The following is a 17,333-nucleotide window of genomic DNA, read 5'->3' as shown; positions in this document are numbered from 1 at the left end:
GAACTGGGGAATAGGTCAGAGGAATGGGATGGGGTGGGGGGAGTGAGAAATTCACCAGAGACAGAGCGTGGAGCAGAACAGGCAGATCACTAAGTACACTGCTGAGGGGAGCAGCGGGTTGATGAAGTACACTGCTGAGGGGAGCAGTGGTCCAGTCAGGAGAGATCTGCTGTGCCATGTGGGTCACCTCTGGGGCTAACAAACTCATACTGAAGCAGCCACTGCTAGCTTTCAGTGCTGCGCCTTAACCTACTATGCCACCAGGGAGGGGCCAAGATTTCTATTTGTCTTATAGATCTCAGTGTCTCATCATTGGTGCATATTGGATTTATGATTTATGATATTATTCCTTCTTATTGTAATAGGCTGATAATAATAATGTAATGTCTATCTGTATTTCTGATTACCATTTTTATTTGGAGCTCTATTTTATCTTTAATATATTTAACTATTTCATTTTTTCATTGCTTTGTCTTATAGTAGTATCTTCCAGCTTTTAACTATATGATGATTCTAATTGCTGGTGATAAGATGGATTTTCTGTAGACAGCAAAATTTTGGATTTTGTTTTGAAATCCACTGAGCTACTTCATGAATTTTATATAAATGATTCATCTGCTATTATCAGTAAAAAATATCCTCTCAAGCATAAAACTATAACTGTCGAAAGGTTGGTTTTGAATAACTTTCTCATTTACTTTTTTAAAAAAATTCATATCAATAAATCCAAAGAAACTTATATTGCATCATAAAAAAATTTACTTTTTCCTTAAAGTCCATTGAGTATCAAATACAATTCCTTCTTTCCTTATGCCACCATGAGAATCATACTATATCTATATTACATATAGCAAGGTATTGCACAGTGACACTTTCAAAAATGTGTGTGTTGGTGGAGTTTTTTATGTATTATAACTGTTTAGCAGTGGGTCTATGTTGTGTCAAGCAACACCACACTGTCAAAAAAATAGGAGTCATGAAGCAAGCTGTTATGGCAGGATGCTGCTAAAAAGGCAAGCCTGGTCTTTTTATTGACTGAATGATTTGTAGAGTCAATTACTCAGGGGAGGAGAACAAAGAGAACAAAGCTAGAAGGAAGCAAATGTCTGCTTGAGCTATCTAGGCTTTATGGAGAGATAAATCTGCGGATCCAGATTAGTTTTAGGGCCTGTTTTTGAAGACCAAAATCAAGCTTCTGACCTCCACTTGTTGTTCTGATCTTATTAACAAGGCATTATGCTGATCACTTTCTGGGATACAAAGTTATATATCAGGCAACAGCTCCCCAGGCATTCCTGGTCATGCCTAGTGAAATATACTCACTGTTGGAGGGATTAAGTATCCTGCTCTTGTTTAACTCCTAACATGTCAGTAATGTCCTGGTCTCCCAATTCCTATCATTCCTGATACCCTACTCTGGGGCATAATCATTGAGAGTGGAGTTTGAGAATGGCTTCTCTAGAGTTTCACTGAACTTGACTTCCTAATTTCAATTACCTTCCTGCTGATTAGTTTTAGGTTTTCTTTCAGATTTTGCCCAGCTTTCAAAAATTAATTTGTGATTTGGTAAGCTGATGATGGTCAATTCCAATCATCATAGTTCCCATGAAGCATCTTCATTCTTTGTAACATCTCTATTAAATTGGGACATGCAAAAGTGTATATTATTGTTTTATATATGATTGATGAATAACATTTTTTAAAGATTTCTTTGTTTATGCATACAAGAATTGGGGTACAGAGCAGAGGGCAGGGGTGGTGAGAAGATTCTTCAGAGGCAGAGTATGGAACAGAATATGCAGATTGACCAAAACGCACTGCTGAGGGGAGCAGGAGAGGTCTGCCATGCCATGTAGGTCAGCTCCCTGGCCAGGAATGGAACTCATGCTGCAGTGGCTGCAGACAGCTTCATAGTACTGTGCTTGAACCCACTGTACCACCAGGGAGGGCCCTGATGAATAACATATCATCTCACTGTGGGCTAATATGAATAAGGTCATGAAAACTTGCTCTGCCAATGTCGATACATAAAAAAAAAAAATGTGTCTTGTAATAAATTTATACTATGCTACATGCCTCGAATTGTGTGACCATTTGATAATTAAATTATTTTTGTCCTTTTGTACTAATTCTAGATATTTTCTATGACATGCAAGATATGATTAAAAAGTAAAGACATTTCAATTATCATCTTCTATTATGTAAATTCATATATTTATATAGTTTTCCAAATTATTGATTTTGTTACTTCTGAACTACATGTATTTTTCCTGGTGACATAGATTTCATGTACATTTTTGCCTTTAATGTACATGAAATCTATTTGATCTCACCTTTTCTTCAAGGATTTATTTACATAATGCCTTGAACTTTTTCTTATTATACCCTCTTTATTGGAGAATAAAGAAAAGCTCTTTCAAACCTTTTGTTTTAATCGTGAAATTCTGTAGCTGTTCAATGATATTTCAGAGGCTGACTGTATTTTGGAAAGGAGAGATTCTTTTTTATGAATCAGTGAATACACTAGAGGTCAAACATTTAAGCTTTATCAGTACAATGTTTTTATATATAGCCAGAAAATTAGTAATTTAGGGATTTTTGAATATTTTATTTGCTCTCATTTCTCTTTAAGGGTATTAATAACTTTATCACATTGAAATATTGAGCTTGAATAAATGATAAATTCTTGAGAAGTCTGATACCTAGGTAGTCCCCTAATAGGCCTAGTTTAACTAAAAGACAAAGAAGGAAATATATTTTAAGCTAAAATCATCTTAGTTAAAATACAAATATAAAATATACTAACTATATTTTAAGCTGAGAAATAGTATTTAAAACATCCATCAATCATTTCCCATATCTAGTTTAGGGAGATGGGTGAAAAGAAATCTAAAACTGAGCTAGTATTTAATTACTAAACAACAAATGTTTGGTGAGCAGTTGATGAGTAATTTGAAAGCAAACTACAGTTACTAGAGTCAACTTAGCATCCTGAATCATGAGAGTAGAGAGATAAAAATAAAATAGCTCCCTAGATGTTAGTGTCAGAAGACAACTTTACAGATGTCAAAACTGCTGCACTGTGTTGTACTGTGCCAGGTTGAATATGAGCTATTTATCAGTTTGTTCAGTGAAACAAAAATATGAATTATATTTAGTTATTTACTTTGAATCATGAGGAAATTGTCTTTTAGAAGTAATGTACCAAAATGTCACTTCAGTATAGAATGAAGGTCTGGGCTTGTAATCTTTACACTATACTCTCAGATATTTGGACAAATAGTAGCAATCAGGAATGTTATCCAAGTTCTCTTGAATCTGTTTCTGTCCAAACAGATATAAATATACATAGATAATGAATATACATAGATATACATTTATGAATATACAATAACAACACAGAAGTCAAAGGCAAGTATATAAAGTTGAAGTGCTAGAGCAGATTTAGATTAGGAATTGAAAACTTAAAGTTCTTAAAAAGTCTGACAATTTATGATATAGGAATGTGGTATTATTTTCAATAATCATTTAGTAGTATATAATAAGATGCTACTCTGTATTCATCATAATAGGTATGATTATGATGCTTTAGGAAGAATACATTTTGTCTGGGGATCAGAGGTGTAACCAACAAGAAAGGGTTGTATCTGTTCTTATGTGTCTTTTTCAGAGATCTTACTCTGCCTATTCCTGACATTGTATTTGTCAAGTAGACAGTGTCTAACCCTTGGAAAAAAAAAAAAACAGCACTCAAAATGGAATTTGATGACAGTTGCAGCTAGATATAAGGCCCAAATAGTTAAAATGCCAAGCCTTTTATTCTAAATTAGCTTTTACAGCACCTATTCTTAGGTTTGTACCAAGTTTAATCCAGATAAGGCAGGCTGTTTCTACACTGCCTTACTTCATAAAGTACTGATGACTTCAGTTAAGACATGTTTACGAAAAGGGAAATAGAGTATTAATATCAAGTTTGTAGATGTAGATTGGTCTTTTTCTCCAAGGGTGGGCAAACAGCATTTGAAAAGTGAGGTGGGTGTTATAACTCAATTTTTCTTTTTTAATTTATTTATGCACATAGAACTGGGGTAAGGCCAGATGTGCAGAGGGTGTGAGGACTCACCAGAGACACAATGGGGAGCAGAACAGACAGATTGATAAAGTACACTGCTGAGGAGAGCAGCTGGTGAGCCAGGAGAGTCTGCTGTGCCATGTGGGTCAGCTCCCTACCTCGGGGTAGACTCAGGCTGAAATGGCTGCAGCTAGCTTCACAGTGCTGTACTTTAACTTGTTGCACCACCAGGGAGGGCCCAGTAACTGAAATTTTCAATAACTCTTTGTTATTCCCTTACCCTCTACTATGATAATAAAGCTATTTAATGTTCATGCCTCCTTAACACTAATATAAATGACTGAGTGGCAGCACAATAATTTTAAAGAAGGAGGGAAGGTGGACATGTGGAGTCGGTGATCATAACAGAAATGATGATGATAAAAGCCATAGTACATTGAACGCTTACGTTTTACTAGAGGCTATTTGTGTTATGACTTCTTGCTTTCTTATTAATTTTTCATAACTGTGCATAGGTACTGCTATCATTTTCCATGAATGAGGAAAAAAAGCTTAGAGAGGTTAGTTAGCTTGTTTAAAATTGCACAACAAGTAAGAGGGCCTTTTTGAACCTGATTAAAATATCTGAACTTCCACATCTGTGCTTATAAGAGCTATGCTACAACGAACTTGCAAATATATAAGTATCATGCTTATATAAAGCATGTTCAGTTAAGTTTGAAAATGTTAATGATCACAGTGATGGTGATGAGGAGAGTAAAGTTTAAGAGCGAAGACTTCACATTTTTAGTAAATTACCTAGTGTTTAGAACTTACGGTGGTGCGTAGACCAATACAAAGAACCTAATATATGTTTCTGGAATAACTGAATGAATGAATGAACTAATGATATCAAAGGGTATTTAAGATCTTTTTATTATGACCCTCTCTGGTGGTGCAATGGGTTAAAACATTGCACTATGAGGCTGTAAAAGGGCTATTAATTTGCAATATTTCTAATACACATGCAAATGTCTGGGTGAGATAAGAAACCAGATTTTAGTGTTGGCACAGGAAGCCCAAAGATTAAGAGGATTAGGTTACTTCATAACCACAAAAAGGATACAAATTTGGGCTCTCCCTGCTGGCGCAACGGGTTCAAGCACCACATTATGAAGCTCTCTGAAGCCACTACAGCACGAGTTCCATCCCTGGGCAGGGAGCTGACTCACATGGTGCAGCAGACCTCTCCTGATCCTCCCGCTGCTCCCCTCTGCAGTGTACTTTGTCAATCTGCCTGTTCTGCTCCTTACTCTGGCCTGTACCCCAGTTCTGTAAACATCTATAAGTAAATCGTAAAAAAAAAAAAAAAGTACAGACCAGGGGAGATTCAGCAAATAGCGGGAGCGTGTGAGGACCCAGTCTTCCTCTACTGCCTTAAATAGGCCATACATGTGTACCATGTTTTAAAAGTCATATTTGTTAAGATGAAGAGACAAGGGACATCTGAGTAGCAAAACTGTAAATTCCTATGAGCTGACCACTCATGGACACCTGTGACCGATTTGATATCTGCAAATCACAGCCAAGCATTCCTGTTTGATTACGTATGGACAATGGCCCATATCACGATGCCTAAGCTGCCTTGACCCAATTCTGTGACTGACCCCAGGGTGGTCTCAGGATAACTCTGCCTGTGACAACATCAACACATACACTTTGCTAAAGCAAATGTCTCTTGACTTATGGTCACAATGTCCCCTTCCCTGTTTCTCATAGACATTTGTCCCCTTTTATCCCCTGGACCTTGTTCCTTATAGCATTATCACATGAAAAGCTTTTACTAGCCTGGATGATTTTAATAAATGACCACAAGAACTTCTGTTCAAGCAGCAGTCTTGCTTTGCACACCTGCCCCACGACTGCTGTGTCCCTCATCGCGTGTCCACCACAAAGTGGGAACAGTTTAAGAATTTCAGACTGAAATATGCATAGGGCCTGTTCAATAGTGCAATTGGTAGTCATCTGGTGACTCTCACTTCTGTTCAGGTAACAGAGTCTTGCCTTGCCAACCTGCTCCATGGTGGCTGTATTCCTCATCACATTTCTTGCCACAAAGCAACAGAAGTGGTATTTGAATGGCAAAACAGCTAGTCCAAGGAAAATAAGTTCATAATGATCCCACTGACTTTCTGGATTTGAGTAATTTTAAAACTGAGTTAGACTGAGGTTTAGTTTTACCTTGCCCCAGAATAACCAGTAGAGGGAGCCTCTTGAGGGAGCCTCTTGAGGACACAGAAGTAGTGTTCTAATCCTTTGTCTGTGATATCCATTAAAATGTCTTTCTATCATATCTGACTTGATATATTTGCATTTTTTCTAATTCAAAGGTTTGTCAATTTTATTTTTTTCAAAGAACCAGCAATTAGTTTCATTACATTTTGAATTGCCTTTTTATTTTTTTTTCATTTCTTCTTGTTTTGATTATTTTCTTCCTTCTACTGACATTCTCATTTGTTCTATTTTTAGTTCCTTTAGATTTATTTATTTGAGCTTTTCCTTAGTGTTGATATATAGTTGCTATAAATGTCCCTCTTAGTGCCATTTTTGTTGCATCCTAAAGATTTTGTTAGGTATTATTGTCCTTTTCATTTGTCCCCAGGTATTTATTTATTCTCATTTAATTTTATTTATAAACCCAATAGTTGTTCAGGCAACATGTTACTTAATCTTCATGTATTTGTAATTTTTCATTTTGTGATTGACTTCTAACTTTGAAACATTGTGGTGAAAAATTTTTTTTTAAGATTTATTTACTTATGCATAATAGAGCTGGTTTGCAGGTCCAGCATATGGACAGTGGGGTGGTGGTGAGAGGACTCACCAGGGTCAGATAGTGCAGAATGTGCAGACTGACTGAATACACTGCTGAGGGGAGCAGCAGGTGACACAGGAGAGATCTGCTGCACCATGTGGGTCAGCTCCTTAGCTTGGGAATGGAACTCATGCTGCAGTGGCTGCCAGTAGCGTCATAGTGCTGAGACTTAACCCCTTGCACCACCAGGGAGGCCCTGGAAAATATGTTTAATATAATTTAAATTTCTTAAAAGATACTGAGATTTTGTTTTGTGTCCCAATATGTCATTTATTATTGCGGATATTCCATGTGACTTAAGAAGACTGTTTATTGTTGCCTTTAAATGGAATGTTCTATATATATAGCTAAGTTAATATGTAATGTATCATTTAAAGATATTTCTTTTTTTATTTTTGGTCTGGAATATTTATCCTTTGATATAGGTGGGAACATTAAAGCCCTCTATAAGATTGTGTTCCTGTCAGTTTCTCTCTTTAGGTATATTAATAATTTGTTTGCATATTTTGATGTGAATATATATTAATTATAGTTGTATTTCCTGGATGGATTAATCTTATTATAGAACAATAGCACATCATTATATGATACTCATATTGTCTTTTATTACAGTTTTTAAGTCTATTTTGTCTAATGTAAGTACAACAGTACTATCTTTTCTCTCACTATATTTTTCATAAAATGTTTTCCCATCTTTTTACTTTCAGTCTGTGTATTTTTAGCCATAAGTGAGTCTCTGATGAGAGACTTTTGATTAGAGAATTTAGACCATTTACATTTAAGGTGATTACTGATAGATATGTATTTATTGCCATTTTGTTAATTTGTTGACTATACTGTGATTACTCCTAGTTCTTTTCGTTTTCCTCTCTTCCTTGAGGTTTTATGACTCCCTTTCGTGACATGTTTAGATTCTTTCTGCATTTTTAAATGTATTTAACATAGGTTTTTGCTTTGTGATTACCATGACATTTAGATATAATTTTCTATGTGTATGACTTTCTGCTTTGAATTGACAATTGATATTTGAATACATCATAAAATTTATTGTTGCTATTTTCTTCTGTTTATTTTCTTGATGTTAGTACTATTGCTTTTCAGTTTATAGAAGTTTAACATTTCTTCCATGCTGGTATAATGATGACAAATTCTTTTAACTTTGCCTTGTTTGAGACACTCCTAATCTTCCATTCAATTCTAAATATTGATCTTTTCAAATGCTTCTTAGTTGCAAGTTTTATTTATTTATTTTTTTCTGTCACTTTGAGTATATCTGGACCCTCTCTTCTGAACTTTAAAGTTTCTGTCAAAAAATCTGCTGATGACTTTATGGATTTGCCTTATATGACAAAAACTTCAGAGAAACTTTATGAAACTTTAGGAATTAAATTATCTCTTTACATTTGAGAGATTTGTACCTTAGTATCATATATATGAAATTAACATTCTAAAGTATAGATATTGGTGGGTAGACTGTCTAAATAGCTACATAACATTACGGCATATGCATTCAGCTAATATTTATTGGTTGGTTGCTGAATTCTAGATACTATTTTGACACTGGAGATATATCAATATATCAATAAATTGGAAGAAATTGTGATTACTGTGAAACAAATAAAATACATTTCATATAATGATAATTAAGAATGAAAATAAAGGAGATAAAGAATAGTGAAAAGAATTTTTTTTTCTTCCTGATGGGATTGTCAGAGATGATCTTGATAAGGATTTTGGCAAAATCAGAGTAAAAAAAGTAAATCATCTTAAATGCTGGTGGAAAAGCATTCCAGGTTTATACCAGAAAGAAGAAAAAAAAATGCTTGTGATAATCATTTGTGTTTTTTATTAAATATTTCTTACACTGTTGCAATTCTGGTGAGTGAATTGTGAAAGAAAATGGTATGTCTGTCACTAGTCTGAAACATTTGCCCATTGAATTGAAAACTCACAGTATTTATTTTTCTGCTCTAACTATAATTAGCAATGTTCGACATCTTGGGTCCTCCCTTACCTTTGATTTCTTTAATAAAAATGATGGGCCGTTCACTTTTGAGAGTTGAAACTTAAGCGTTAATTCATTTCTACAGAGCAACCCAACCTGACATGCTGCAATGTGAGTGATTTTGTAATAGTCAAAGAATAATAAGGAATCCTGTGAAGTAGAGAAGAGTTGACCTGAGAGGGAGAAGAAGGAGATGGAATTAGAGAAGTAAATCTGGACAGATCATGTTGTAGTTCTAGAGCTATGGTTCCATCTTGAATTGTTTATGAAGAGTGGTGGGAAATCAGTATGGGGGATGATGAATGAGCCAAACAACTTTAACTTAATCTGTGATGCCTTGAAACTTATGTTAAAATATGCAAAATTTTTTCTTTTTCTGAAATTGATATTTAATTCACCCAATGTTTGATGGTTTTTAATAATTAGATTTTTTAAAGCAATGATTTTTAAATCCAAAATCTTGAATAACTTAAAACACAATAATATATCTAGGTATCTGTCCATGAAAAACATATAGACATTTATGAAATATATGAAACTCAATAAAAATAAAACCAAACAAGGAAACTTCTTAAAATTTACTCAGCAGTATAAATATATTTCGGGAGAAAGAGACAAGCACTAAATAAAAATATGTAGAGTGGTATGCTATCTGTTCTTGGTATTGTTATTCTATCCAAAAAAAAACAAATCAAAAATGAATAGTTTATTTTTATTATTACATTGATATAGTGTCCTTCATTTTTTTTTTCCTTTCTCAACAAGAAAGATATCTATTTGACAGATCAATGGTCATTATTGCTTCAATCCAACCAGAGAGGAGGTGGAAATTGAAACAGAGACATGATGGAGTTTTCACAGTTTACATGTGGGTATTTCATTGGCTTTCTTTCTTTTATAACTAATCTATCAATGACAAGGATAATAAGTTTTATTGGATTTGGCAATAGCTTTCTTCTAATAATATTTTTCAGAGAAGGGATCATCCAGGGTTTAATTCCCAATTACTCCTGGTGTGAGATGCAAGATAAAACATTGTCCTTAACATCAAATGTACTTAGTTCTTCTACTGACTTTGTTTTTTAATATCAGAATCATATTTCTTTCTGTGGAGAATGGACAAATAACCTTTTTTTCTCACACACATACCTATATACTTCAAAACTAAGTAGATTTGTCTGACAACTTATTTCTGTTTCATTGAGATCAAAGCACTAAGGAGAATTGGACCTGATATGTAGCACAGTGATATTTTGAAAATGTTAAACTAATATATCCTGGATTTTTCTTTCTTCATCTATCTATAACCTTCATAATTATTTATTATTTATAATATTCATGCTAAAGAAACAAACGTAAGTGCAAATGGAAGATAAGTAAATTAAGAAGATGTGTTGTATACACACAATATAATACTAGTCAGCAATAAAAATGATTAAATTTTACTTTTTATAAGAAAAATAACTCAGAAGGAAAATAATAATTTTATCTTTATATATATAATACATATATATACTCAATACATATATATGTGTGTGTATGTATATATACACATATGTATATGTATATGTATATATATATATACACACACACACACATATATATATATAGAGAGAGAGAGAGAGAGAGATTTTGCTATAAAACTAAAGCAAAGCCAAATCTTGAGATCTGACAGCAGAATTGAGACTACCAGATGCAGAGGGGAGGGGTGAGAAACAAAGAGCCCAGAGACTATGGTGTGTGCAGTGTTGTAATGTACACCTGAAGAAGTGTGAACTTATAATCATGAAACATAAACAGTGCTACAAATCAAAGTTATCTCAATAAAATTTTGTGCCAAAAAATTCCATTTTGATGAATAAAAATTAAGAAATTGGAAAAAGAAATGATTGCATAAAAGTATAATACAGACATACCTCATTTTACTGAACTTCAGAGGTACTGCATATTTTATTTTTCACAATTTGAATATTTGTGGCAATCCTGTATTGAACAACTTTTCCAATGTCATTTTTCCAACACCATGTCTCTACTCCACATTTAATTAAGGCATGTACTTTGGGTTTTAAACTTTATTTTACATTTAACAGACATTTTATAATCTTAACTCTTATATGCTCTGGGAAACAAAAAGGAAAATAGATATTTATAGTAATAAAAGGGAAGGAGGCACATTCATGTTCATAGCAATATCATTCACAATTGTCCAAAGACAGGAGCAATAGAAGTATCCACTGATGAGTGGATGAATCATAAATGAAATGTAGTTTATACTTACAATGAACTATTCATCATTAAATTAGGAGATTTTCTCTTGTTCTGATACATGCTACAAAATGGATAAAACTTCAGCATATTGTGCTAAATGTAGTGAGGCAATCACAGAAGCAAATGCTGTACGATTTTACTTATGTGAGCTACTGAGAGCATCTAGAGCAGTTAGATCTAAATAGTAGAATGGAGGTTGCTAGGCACTGGGACTTGGGGGAAAGGATATGGGAAAATATTATTTAATGTGTTAGAGTTTTAATTTTGCAAGATAAAGCAGTACTGGAGATGATTTACCAACTTGAATAAAGTTAACACTACTGAGTTATACACCTAAAAATAATTAAGGTGGTAAATTGATGGTACATATTTTACCAAAATTAAAAATATATATATTTTAAAAGGCAAGGATTGGTGAATATCATATAAGACAGGAGAAAGGAAATATTCTTATATAGAGATATAAATAACATAACATTGAAACTGTGGGAAATAATGGAAAAGGGGTAGGGAAAGATTGATATAGTGGCCTGATAATTGTGTCCTAGTTTCTTCTCTGAGAAAGAGTCCTGACACAAATGTCCAGGAAGGACATGAGAAAAGCTGGAGCAGAGAGACAAACTGTCCATGGGTAAGCTGGAAGGACACAAGCTGTTAGGAAAACTCTGTCCTTTTCATCTGGCATGGCACAGAGATGCTATTGCAGCATTTGTGGGAAGGTGGCTGGCTGGATGAATCTGAGGAAACACTTCTCATACCAATCCTGTGTGAGGAAATCTAGGAGTGCAAAAATACCTCCATGCTGAGAGTTATTCAAAGGGATGCTAATGTAATATACCAAGAAACGCACAGTACCTTCCTAGATGATCTGAGAGTAGAATAGCAATATTGTGAAGAGAGAACACAAAGTTTGAAAGATATTATTTCTGTTTCTTTACTTTTTAGTTGGGTAAACATGAATAACTTAGTTATATCTCTTCACTTCACTGCTGAAAATGTAGTAAGAATTCCTACATAATTTTGTTGAAGAGTAAATGAGTTTATATATGTGAAAATATTTACCCAACACTTAACACATATTTCTCAAAAAATGTTAGTCATGAATTATTGTTATTGATTGAAAAAGAATGTGAGGAGAGTGAGCAAACACACACTTACTAAAAGTACACACTTAGCCCTCCCTGGTGGCACAGTGAGTTAAAGCACAGTATTAAGAAGCTAAACCCACTTCAGCATCAGTTCGATCCCCAGCCCTGGAGGTGAACCATGTGGCACAGCAGACCTCTCCTGACCCGCCCACTGCTTCCCTCAGCAGTGTACTTCATTGATCTGCCTGTTCTGCTTCCCACTCTGTCTCTGGTGAATCCTCTCACCACCCCTGCACCTCTGGTCTGTACCCCAGTTCTTTATGCATAAATAAATAAATCTTAAAAAAAAGTGCACAAAAAACTAAGTTATCCAACTGTTAACAGAAAACCACTGAATTGGAAATGGTTAGGGAATAACATCAGATCTGTTATTAGAAAAGAAAGAAAGAAAGAAAGAAAGCATTTTTTTTATACATATACATAGAGTGTAGTGAATAATGGGCCCCTGCAATATTCCTAATCTGTATTCTTGTACCTACATTTGTGGGACCTGGGAGAAGGACATAACTAGGGGACCATATGTCATCCAAAAAACATGTAAATGATACAAACAGAGCTAACCAACTTAACTAAAATTCTTCCTGTCCTTTTGCTTTGAAATCTGTACCTTCATATTCACACAATTGGCCAGCCTCATGGTACTTGAAGCACGGACTAGGTGGGGGTAGGGAATACTCCTTTAGGAAATCAACTTCTCTTGCTCTATAAAGGAGACCTTGGCTACAGACCTAGCATAGAATTTGCTAATGTTGACAGCACAGAGAGCTCTACTTGCCAGTGTCTCTGGCTTATAAGAACTGTGCCCAAGAAACTGATTCCAAATCTCACAATTATAGCTAACATCCAAAATTATTAAAACCTCGAGGTTGTCGGAACCCTTAAAAAGAAATGATTTAGAGCAGGAACTAAGACATATTTGGCAGATAGAAGAATGAGTGTAACATACAAAGTTATATCCAAGGTCTTTTTTGAAATCAAGCATTTTGAAAAGAACAAACCACTTCCAGAAGGAGAAGCCCAACCCAGCACCAGCCACTCAGGCTGTGAATGTAGTGACTGGGAACGTGCCATTTTCCATTGGTTCTGAGAAGCACATTTATTTTACATTTCAACATCGTGAAATTGGAATGTCTTCCGTATTGATGGTATTTTACAATTGCTGTCAGCCAAGAACAGTTGCAACAAGATTGTCAGTGCCTGTGCATTTACAAACCTAATCATTGCTGTTCATACCCAACCTCACTTTACTTGCCCTGTGCACATTGTTGGATATGTACAAATAGCATTGCATTGGCATTTAAGATGTCTTTAAAAAGATTACACTATGATTTGGCACTGAAACAGAAGTTAACTTGTGTGCGGGAAGACAGAAACAGCAGGTCATAAGTTGGATGGTGATGAAACAAATGTTCAGTATTGGAAAAATACCTACAACTTCATATTTGTTTGCAAAGTAACATAAAGTGAATTAGATCTTCAAGGAAAGATACCTACAAGTAAATGATGCTGTGTAACATTGTGTTCTGAGTTAATTGGTTAGCTACTGCTATAATAATGTGGCAAAACATAATTTTAAAACTGTGGTTTTAAAGAACACATTATCATGCTTGAATCCAAAGGTCAGCGGAGGTTCTGCTGGCCCAGGTGACAGTTAATTAGATGATTTAGTTTGTCATTTATCTGCTTTCTATGTTGTATGATTTAATAAAATTTTATTTATTTCCCAGCTGATCAGTGCTTTCAGCTTTAGCAATATACATTCTCATAAGACATTTTGTGTATACTTTTATTTCTCAGTTAGGTAACTAGTAATGTAGTATCTAGGTCACATACAAGTGAAGGTTGAACTGTATAAGAAAAATTCAGATTTGCTACAGTACGTATATTATTTTATCACTATTTCAGCAATGTTTGAGTATTCTACTCCTTGTATTGTTTCCTGATATTTGGATTAATTGTCATCCTCTTTGGCTTGCAGTGTTTCTAATGAGAAGTCCACAATCATTCTTGTAGCTATTCATTTGTGTAGTTTCTCTAGTTTCTTTTTAAGATATTCTTTTTGGTTTTCAGAAACTTTGTCACTAGGACTTGTTAAGATTTTCCATTTGTGGACTGATGTGTTGTGTTAATTAAAAGAGCTCCTTCTTTGTAAAATTTGTTTTGGATGTTAGTCTTTTTTTCTCCTTCAAAACACACCTATTAGACTTCCTGATAATTCTTATGAATTAAAGTTGTTCATTTTATTGCTTTTTTACCTTTCTTTACATTATGGCTTTTTGTTAGAAAATTCAGGCACATCACCTAATTTGTGTTTCTATCCATGCAATGATTTTTTCCCCCAGATATTATAATTTTTACTGTGGGATTATAATTTGATTCGTTTTATTTTATATTTTATAATTCTTTCACATAATATTACATTTCTTTAACCTTTTAAGTCATCATTTTTCTGTAAATGACTTAATATATTTTCATAGTCATGTTGAATTCTGGAACTCCTAACCCGAAAATCTAAATGTAGATATTAGAGTCTAATTTAGATCAAATTAGAATGTCTAATTCTGTTTATACAAACTTTTTTTTTCTGTTGGCAATAAAACATTTTTTTCTACCTCATTACTTGTCTTACTGCATTTTACTGCATTTGGGATACTGTGTGTAAAAAGCAATATAAAAAATTGAATTTGTTTTGCAGAGAGAACTCAATCCATTGCTTCTGTTTCACAGTTAAAGACAGATATTGGGGTTCGGCTCCATGAGTGGAACCCAAGCTGTGGGAAAAGACTATACAAGTGGGGCCCTCCCTGGTGGGGCAGCGAGTTAAAGCAAAGCACTGAGAAGCCAAAGCCACTTCCGCATGAATTCTATTCCCGCCTGCCCCAGAGGTGACCTCATTGGCGCGGCAGACCTCTCCTGACCTGCCTGCTGCTCCCCTCAGCAGTGTACTTCATCGATCTGCCTGTTCTGCTCCCCGCTCTGTCTCTGGTGAAACCTCTCGCCACCCCTGAGCCTCTGGCCTGTACCCCAGTTCTGTATATACAAATAAATACATCTTTAGAAAAAAGAAAAAGAAAGACTGTGCAAGTGCACACAGAGATCCTGGGAACTGGAGAGGAAAATCTGGTGATCTGGTGACTGGGGAAGCTGCAAGGCTTGCAACCCTTTCACCTACCCCACACACCCAAGAAAGGAGACGATTCCCACACAGTGCATTTGAGACTTCCTCCTCCCAGACCTCTGTGCGAGACCCCGCCCGCACTGTTCGAAGAGCCCAGTTCAAGTCCACAAAACACATGGAAGAAATATCGAAGGGTGAGTGACCGACCTGGGGTGAGCAAAGGACGTCCTAGTGGGGGTAGGGCAGATCCCTATCCCCTGGGAGAAGACCACCAGGCTGGGTGTTTCCACAAACTGACATAGGGAACCCATCTTCAGAATGTAGGGGGCATCTCCCGGGGTACACACCTGGAGGGTCTTTTTTCAGGGCGCTGGTCTTTTTGCACAGAAAGCCAAATGCGGCTTGTGGCTGACGCCTGTCCTGTTGCATCTGCAGCTCGGCGAGCACAGGGCGTCCCCACTGCAGCTCGCTGCACAGGCCGGAAGGCCAGTCAGGTGCCTGAATCCACGTCGGCACACACCAGGGCACCTGGAGCGGAGGCTCCGGAATATGCAGTTCTGGGGGCCTAGGAGCAACCCGCAGCTGTGCTGAGCCAGCCATGTCGCTGCAGGTGCTGGTGAGGGCCTTGAGCCCACCGCGACCATCCAGAGCCAACTTGATGCCGGCCTTGGACCTGACGGAGGTTCCCCGTTGTGCAGGGCTCCTGGCATCTGTCCGGGGGGAGCGAGCCTCAGATCCTCAGGCTTCAGGCGAGCCTGCTCTGTGTGAGCTCGCCCCTCCCGTCCAGGGCAAGCAGAGGCCAGGGCCGGAGCCCAGCGAGTTCACTGTGCTTTCTGCCACGGGGCTAGAGCTGCAGGGTGGCCCAGACCCTGGGCAGGATGCTGCGCCCCTTAGGCCCACCCCGACCCTGCAGGGGGAGGCAGGCTCAGGCCCAGCACCTGTGGGAGGTCCTCAGGCTGCTGCGGTGAGTCCAGCCCAGCTCGGGCAGCCAGGTGGTGGCCAGGAGAAGGGAGGAGCCCCTTTGGGGCCTGAGCTCACAGCAGCCCTGCAGGGGGCACAGTCCCTGGCCCCCAGCCTGCAGGGGAGAGAGGGGGCGCCAGCTAAGGTTGCCCTACCTGGCTACCAGCACTGTGGGCAACCAGCAGGCAGGCACTGGGGCTCAGCTGGCAGCACCCCTCACAGGACCCAGGCCCTGGTCCCCATCTCTCCTATGCCCCTGACTCAGCCCCACCACTCCAATTTTCTCCTCACAGACCCTGCTTTCGGTCCCACCTCGCCTCCCCAGGCAACACCCATCCCTCTCCTTTAGTGGAAAGTGTATGGCTTCATTTCTTTGCAATTTGGATGGTATTTACTTTCTGCAGGTTTCTGCTTTTGTTTTTCAAAGATGAATAAAGCTCATTTGACTGGGCCACGTTGTCTATACTATTTGCGTCCATTCACACACGCTCAGCCCTCTTTCTCTCCACAGACTTGCAGAACTTTCTCCCCAGTCGATGAACCTCCAAAGCCCGGGTCCCCACCCCCACTTCTCCTTCGGGCCTCTGCCCCTGTTCCCAGTCCTGCCTGGGGGTCCCAGGTGAGGACACAGGAAGGAGCAAGGATCGTCTCTGGGGTCTGTCAACTCCACAGAGCAAGAAGACACGTCTTATAGGTAAACATGGGGTCTCTGGGCTTCCTGGGTGGCTCAGTGGTCACATCTCTGCTCTCACCTCAGGTCCTGAGGGGCATCACGGCCATGTCCTACCCACAGGGCCCAGCAGGCCTCCGTCTCCCCTGCTGCTCTCCTTGGCACTGTGTCTCAGGGCATCAACCTCCTCTCGCCCTGTTCTGCCTCTGCTGAATCCTCTCATCCTACATCTCTGGCC

This window comes from Condylura cristata, unplaced genomic scaffold, assembly GCF_000260355.1.
Source record: "Condylura cristata isolate star-nosed mole 26May11 unplaced genomic scaffold, ConCri1.0 scaffold00007, whole genome shotgun sequence".
In the NCBI taxonomy this organism is placed as follows: domain Eukaryota; kingdom Metazoa; phylum Chordata; class Mammalia; order Eulipotyphla; family Talpidae; genus Condylura; species Condylura cristata.
The sequence above is the reverse complement of the archived record's forward strand: the minus strand, read 5'-3'. Positions refer to the sequence as shown.